Genomic DNA, 7472 nt, shown 5'->3' on the forward strand with positions numbered 1-7472 from the left:
TGTTGTTGTTGTTGTGTTGTTTCGGGTTTTGTTGTTGTTGTTCATTTTTGGGTTGTTTTTTTTTTGGTCTAGGCATTAGTATTTTTTTTAAAACAACACACCAAACCCATGCTTTCCACCTAGTTCTGCTCTATAATTCTCTTTTAAAAAGGCAAGATGGAAAGAAAGAAAAAAATATATCTGTAGTGAAAGATTACAAGCCAAAGTGCATCTTTCTTGTTTCTCCATATACACACATTACACCATATATAAATAATTACATTATAAAAATGACTCCATAATTACAAGTATAATATATATTTCCATATAATATATAAAACTTTATATTAAATCTAGGTAGACGATATCTGGTGGTAGGGCAAGGTTGTCCCTGGGGTGGCGTCTCAGAAGTTGGGGAATGCTGTGGCATGGTAGCAGCTGCTGTTCTATCTGTGGTTGTTGAGGAGGATCTCCAGCCAACAGGGGCAGGAGGTGATGAACTATGGCAAGTAGCAGGGTCCCCAGCCCTTGGCTAAGCTGATGGGCATGCTGTGCGGGTTCTAGGGGCCATGAGTGAAGACTGTGTGCTGCAGCAGCCCTGAGCACTTAAAGTCAACCAACTTGATGGAGTAGCCCAGTGACAACTTGTGCACCACCAGGTACATCCAGTGTTGGGGAGTTGAGGAAGATGGGGTGCTTGCCCTGGTTGTAGGTCCACATGCTGTCCAGCCCTTTGCTGAGCAGGATGCCAAAACCAATCTTGCCATGTGACGTGTGTTCTGACTCACTGAGCTGCTCCAGGTTGAGCTGGCCCAGGCAGAAGCCGCTGCCCTGAGGTAGGTCATAGAAGATGCTGACAGCATGGTCATATACCACATAGAGGTGGCCCATGCATGTCCAGTGCTCCCCGTCTACCAGCCTGCACCAGTGGCTCGGCTTGGTGGCATCCGGACACATTTTGGCATCTGCAACATAAGCATAGGAAATGGCAAGGGTTATTGCAGGTTTTCCAAGATCAATCAGTATGTGGGCACCCACTCTATGCCAGGCTGCCAAATAATTTCTCAAACAGTGGGAATTTATCTCTCTCTCTCTCAAAAAAATGTTACATTTGTGTGTGTGTGTGTGTGTGTGTGTGTGTGTGCTGAAAAATCAAACCTCTTCAAGCTTGGCAACAAGCATCTTCACTGTCTAATCCTGCCCCACATAGGATGATGAATCTACAGTATGCAAACTAGAGTGCCTACAGTGTGCTAGATCCTGGGATACACAAATATGAAACTCATTCAGCCCCTGCCCACTATAATTTCACATCTAGGAGAAATAAACACCAACTAACACAAAAAGAAGCTACAGTTTACCAAGCAAGTGTAGCAATCTTAAGACCCTGTCTGCAAAGCCATTATGACCTGCTAAAACTGCACAGAGGGCAAACCAGAATGTGATTTGGACCCCTGAGTTCAGGACATTACCCAAGAGATCTCCTCAAGGGACTTCCAGCATAGTTTGAGAGTGAGGTTGGAATCTCTTACAGTAAGGTGTAGTTGCACACTTTACTGGCCTTTCATAAATAAGACTAACTCCCAGGTACTCAGGAGGCAGTCAAGTCACCTCACAACTCTGGGCCTTAGTTTCCATATCTGCAGCGTAGCCCAGGGAATTGAAACTCAAATGATATTGATAGAAGCTTCATTGGCTAAGGAGCTCTTTTATTTGATGTGGGGAAACTGAGGCCCGGAGAGAACAAAGACTACGCCCGATGTCACACAAGATGTCAGTGATGGTGCTGCAGCTGGATCACGGGAATGCTGTTTTTAACTCACAGAATCATTCCTCAGGGAAGGTGAATGGGAGGTGAGATGAGGTGAGTCTGTCTGTCTTGCTCTTTGGACAGAGGACAAGATACTAGGTAAGGAGTAGAGGTGAAGAAAGATGAAAACCCTGACATGTACCAAGGCTGAGATTTAAAAAACCACAAACCCAGTAATTCTTCCCCGAGCCCCATCATGCTCCAACCCTGAAATCCAGCTAGAGTTAGGGTCAGGTCCAAGTTCAAGTCTGAGAGTCTGCATTTGCTCCTGGGGCTGCAGATCCAGGAGGTTGCACAAGCTGCAGTTAACCCCTGACAGGGGGCCTGCCTGCCCATCGTGGTCTGAGACTCAGGTCAGAGCTGCTTCAGGCTCCAGTGGTCCAGGGAGCTGTAAGCCGGTAGGTGCAGGACAGAAGCTACCAGGACCTGCAGGAAACAAAGGCAAGTTAAAAGTTCATTCACAGGCTTGCGTGTAGGCAGGCAGAGGGACCCGGATGCCCATGTCTTTCCTGTGCCCTTTTTCCACCAACACTAATGACTCTGTCCATCCAGTTACACCCATCCTCCTCCAGGGCCCCACATGTACAGAGGCTGTAGCTGTAAATAAGAAGTCTTCTCGGCCCTTGGTATGCATTAGGAGTCAAAGCCACCAATGAAGTCAACTGTGGAAGAGAAGGGGTGAGTCCTGAAGGCTGTGTCTTGAAGGTGAAGAACCCCGCATCATGAACACATTCTTGGGTATCCCAGCCTGGAAAATGGTGGGTGGGGCTGGGAAAAGCCATGCCCAGGATCTAGACACAAGGGCAGGGCTGTGCAGAGCAGTGTGTGTGTGTGTGTGTGTGTGTGATGTGTGTGTGTGTGTGGTGGGGTGGGTGTATGGGGGATTGTCAAGTGTTGCACCTCCCCTTCCCCAGCATGTGAAGAGAGGCAGTCAGGTTGTTAAGGCTCTGAGCCCTTCTATACAGTTACATCCAGTACAGGAAAAATGGTTTGGGGTCTTGGACTGAATATTTAGACATTTAGGTCTTAATCCTGACTTGTTGTGTAGACCACATCTATCCCTGGCATCTCTTCTTTCCTTAAAAAACTGCACCCCCACCACGCAGAACCCCCTCTGACAGGAGATCTGAAATCTTGCTTAGGCTGTGAGGCTAAGCACTGCAAGGGAACATAAATAAAAGATAAAAATATCTCTTTGGGTCCCCTGAGGGACAAGCTTGACTGCATAGGGGTTGATGTCAAAAGTATCCCCTCTCCGGGAAAAAGACATCAGGATGGGTATGGCCCTCATGCCTCACTGGACAATGGCAGGGGGACCGGAGCCATTACAAGGTCCCCTTTAAGTACTGGAGGTCAGGCCTCTATCCCCACCTTCACAAGATTAGAATTGCCACAGCCCTTCTATACTTAGAGAAGGGAGGAGATGTCAGGGACAGCCCTGCTTACACACTGAAGGCCTAAAATCAGCCATAGGCTGAAAATCAGCAATAGGCCTGTCATACATGTATACTAACACCAAGTCTTGGGTCTCAGTGGAAAAACATGGAAACAGATGACTATAAGCTAATGTAAACAGACAGCTTTTGTGGAAATTTACAAGCCTGAGTAGTCATAGACCTTATAAATAGGTAGCCTTGGCAGACAATACCAATTTAGATAAGGACAAGAGAGTCATAGGCAGAGTCATATTGACTTGTCCCCTGAACCTTCACCCAGCCGATACCCGGTTCTGAAAGATATCTGTATTCCCCCTGAACACCCACACTCCACTGTCATTCCCTTCCCCTCATCCTGCCTTTCTGTGTTTATAACCCCTGTGTGAATGAATTACAATTTGAGAAAAAATAAATTATAAAAAAAAGAAAGAAAAAGAAAGAAAAACCACCTAAATCACCAGCCCAATACATCTTGCAGCCCAAATCTGGTTCACTGACTACTTTTGCAAATAAAGTTTTATTGGGACATTAAAAAAAACTGGCCCCCAAGCTGACACTCAGCAACAAGGAGGTGAGGAGGCCTTGTCCACAGTGCTGAAAAGATGCCCCCCCACACAAACCTATCTGGGGGTGGGGGAGACACACTTACAGCTGTCTTCCTCTTCCAGGAATACTTTACTCACATAAGAGGCAAGCAGGAAGCCAAACAGCTGAGAGAGAGGATAACTGTCAGGCCATAGAAGGGCATCCTGGCATGTTTGGCCAGGTCCCCAGAACTCAGGGACCTAACATGCGGTCTCATCTCCATTTCACCTGTCCGGCCAGTCTCATAAGACATAGGCAGAGGACTCGACTAACAGGCCTCTGTCTGGAGATTTACATATTAATGAATTATCTAAAGGCCTGTGGACATAGCTAACTAAGTTTTCCCCTCCCTAGCACCTCCTCTTTCCCACTCCCCAATATAAGGGAGCTTCTCCTGACATTTGCGGGTCGGGGTGGGGGGAGGCGCATCGACATTCAGTTACAACTATCATCATGGACAATAAACTTTCATCTTGGATTTTACATGACTCCTAGAACTTTGGACTTTCTCGTGTATGTGGGAAAACCCCACTGCGGGAAAAGCCTCTCTGACCCCTCCTCTGCAGTCTGCAGGCTCCCTGCACAGCCTCGCCCCCACGGGCTGCCTGCACAGCTGCTCCAGGACAGGAGCACCGCCCCCTGGGGCCAGACCTACCACTGCAGTCTGCGCTGGGTCCCCGCACCATTGCTCCAGGGACTCTGCCACAGCCACTGTGTCGCACACCCAAGTTGCTCCCCATCCCCACCCCCGTGCCCCACACACACATGATAAAACCTTCACTTCAGGAAGAGAAAGAGAAGTGGCCCCTGTCCCCTCTTCCTACCTGACACAATGCCTTTTTCCAAAGCAAACATTTAAGTTAAATGCCTGTGCTTGAAAACTCTGTGACTGATAAGCAGTTCACTTCTTTGTGCCCCAATCTTCCCAATTATGCTTGGGTCTTGTCACTGTTAGGTGAAAGGATTATATGACCCTGCCTGTGTAAAATCCCTGAGACAAGGCTGGCCTTCTTATTAATAGTCTTAATTAGCCCAGGCTGACCTTGAGCTCTGGTTTCTCCTCCTTTGACCTTCCAACTACTGGGGTTACAAGGGTACCACCATGCTTTGCTATGAACCCTATTTGGAACCCCTTTCTTCTCTATTCTTTGCTTTTTTGTTTGATTATTTTTTCGTAACAAGTTTTCTCAGTGTAGCTCTGGCTGTCCTGGAACTTGCTTTTTAGACCAGGCTGGCCTCAAACTCAAAGATCTGCTTCTCTCTGTCTCCTGAGTGCTGGGATAAATGTCACGTGCCATCAATGCCTGGCTGGAGCTCCTTTCTTATTCTCAAAACTTTGCAAGGTTGTCACTGTCAAGGAACCTTAGAAAGAGCAAATGACTTGCCCAAGGTCCCAGGGATGTATTAGATTAGAACTCCAAGCCCAGCAGGACTGGCCTGATGGCTCACCCCATTCATGAAAACTGCCCATGCCCTTCATGTGGATGGGATATGGGTGGAAAGAGAGGGAGGTGTCACAGGAACCAGGATCAAATGGAGGCTGAAATACACAGGTTTATCTTTCTATTTTTTTTGGGGGGGTAGGTGTAGGGTATGGAGCTCACTATGTAATCTAGGCTTATTTCAAACTTGTAATTCTGATCCTCTTTCCTCTGCCTCTTGCTTACTGGATTTGTGGATCTATGCCACCATATCTGTACTGTCATCTCTTAAATGGGAATGAAGAGTGGATGACCTGGAATCTGCACTTCCTGGAATATGGGGTTATGTGATTAATAGGACTCACAGCAAGGAATATCTGCAGAGCACTATTGAGGGCTTCAATATGAGGTTAATCAAGCAGGCAACCAGTGACTAAGATGACATCGTGGTCCTCCAGGGCCAGGTGGGAGTTAGGAACAGGAGTCACCAGACAGCCTAGACCGTTCTCCATCCATTACAAGATGCGATGTGTTGAAGGTCATGATGACGTCTCAGTCCTGGGAGGCAGAGGAGTCTGGGATACTCAGCATTGGGGAGGGATAGGAGGGTACTCCCCAGGTGCCCACTACCATTGGACTCTCACACCCTGCTCTTCTCTAGCTTGATATGTGAGGGAAATGACTGTACCTGCAAGTCCAGATATGACAAGTAGGTGGAAGTAGAGGATTATGTGGACTTCACATTGCAATCACTGAGATGGATATCGAGTTGAGCCTATATTAGAGCCTGTGAATTTCAGATTTCAAAGGACACTAACAGAGACAGAGTCTAACTCCCCAGACATCCGTGAAATGTGCAATTCAAATTCCTATACAATCCAGTGGGTTCTCATTGCTCTGTAAGTGACTCTGGACAAATTCTCCTTTTCTTGATCTACAGTCTCCCACTTGTTAGATGGAGAAGGGCCTGGGCTAGGTCAGCTGTTTAGAGGGCATGCATCCCTGTACCCATCAATTGCCTTCACTCTTTCAGTCAGACTGAGACTCACCACAATGACCAGGTGCCAAAAACACAGGCCTGTGATCAAGCTTCATCTCCTAGGTAAGAACATGGAGTTGCTATGGTCCATCCTCCAAGTCCCTAACCTTCAACAATGCCTCTGTATGTAGCCCTGGTTATACTGGAGCTTGCTCTGTAAACCAGGCTGGCTTCGAACTTAGAGATCTGCCTGCCTCTGTTCCCCAAATGCTGGGATTAAAGCACCTTATTTGTGTGTGTGTGTGTGTGTGTGTGTGTGTGTGTGTGTGTGTGTTTGTGTGTACACATTGAGGGACTTCCTCTATTACCTTCCTCCTATTTCTTTTAAATTTAATTATTATTCGTGGTGGTGGTGGTCGTGGTCATGGTGGTTTGTGTGCCTGTGCCTGCACATGAGCCACAGACCACGTCCAGAGGTCTAAACAAAACTTTTGGGAGTTGGTTTTCACTTCTCCTTCCACCACAGGATCTGGGGTTGAGCTTGGGTTATTAGGCTAGCAAAGTAAACACTGAGCTATCTCTCTGATCCTGACATATTTTTTTTTGAGACAGGGTCTCTCACAGAACCTGGAGTTCACAAGTATGGTTAGACTGGCTAGCTTGGAAAACCTTAGGAATTCTCTCTCTTCCTTCCCCTCTCCCAGTATTGGAGTTACAGATACACGCCACTGGAAGGCATGATGTGGGTGCAAGGGATCTGAACTCAGGCCTTCATGCTTGCACAGCAGGCACTCTGATGTACCATCTCTCCAGGCTGGTTTGCAGGAAGTTGGGAATGTGGTAGAATGTCTACCTTGGGTTCCCTCTGCCTTCCTCTGTGTTCCTTGGCACATGTGGTGTATGGCTGTAATACCAGTATTTGCGAGGACCAGGAGTTCAGTCCTCCTTAGCTACAGAGTGTTTGAGGCATGCCTGAGTTACAAAAGAAACTGTCTTTAAGCAGAAAAAAAAGAGAGATGTTGTGGGGAAAATTTAGAGGCCGCCACATTGGTGGGGCCCCAGAGGGGCTTCCACACTGTGACGAGTCCCACATTCGGGGGGAATCATATGGTTCCAGTGGCCTGGAGGTCTTGGAGATGGAAGGCCCCAATGACACGAGGAAGTCCTTGGTTCCAGAAAGGTTTATTGTCATGGTGGATAGCGGATGGATCTAGGCATACACCCCAGAACTCAGGGCAGTCCCTAGTTATATAGGGAGATAA

At 47.4% G+C, this 7472-nt stretch overlaps 1 pseudogene; it reads right to left on the reverse strand.

Moving 5' to 3' along the window:
* Positions 1-425: 425 nt before the first annotated feature.
* On the reverse strand, positions 426-4550 carry LOC114636261 (annotated as a pseudogene).
* Positions 4551-7472: the final 2922 nt, after the last annotated feature.

This window comes from Grammomys surdaster, unplaced genomic scaffold (genome assembly GCF_004785775.1).
Source record: "Grammomys surdaster isolate TR1022 unplaced genomic scaffold, NIH_TR_1.0 123241, whole genome shotgun sequence".
Classification (NCBI taxonomy): domain Eukaryota; kingdom Metazoa; phylum Chordata; class Mammalia; order Rodentia; family Muridae; genus Grammomys; species Grammomys surdaster.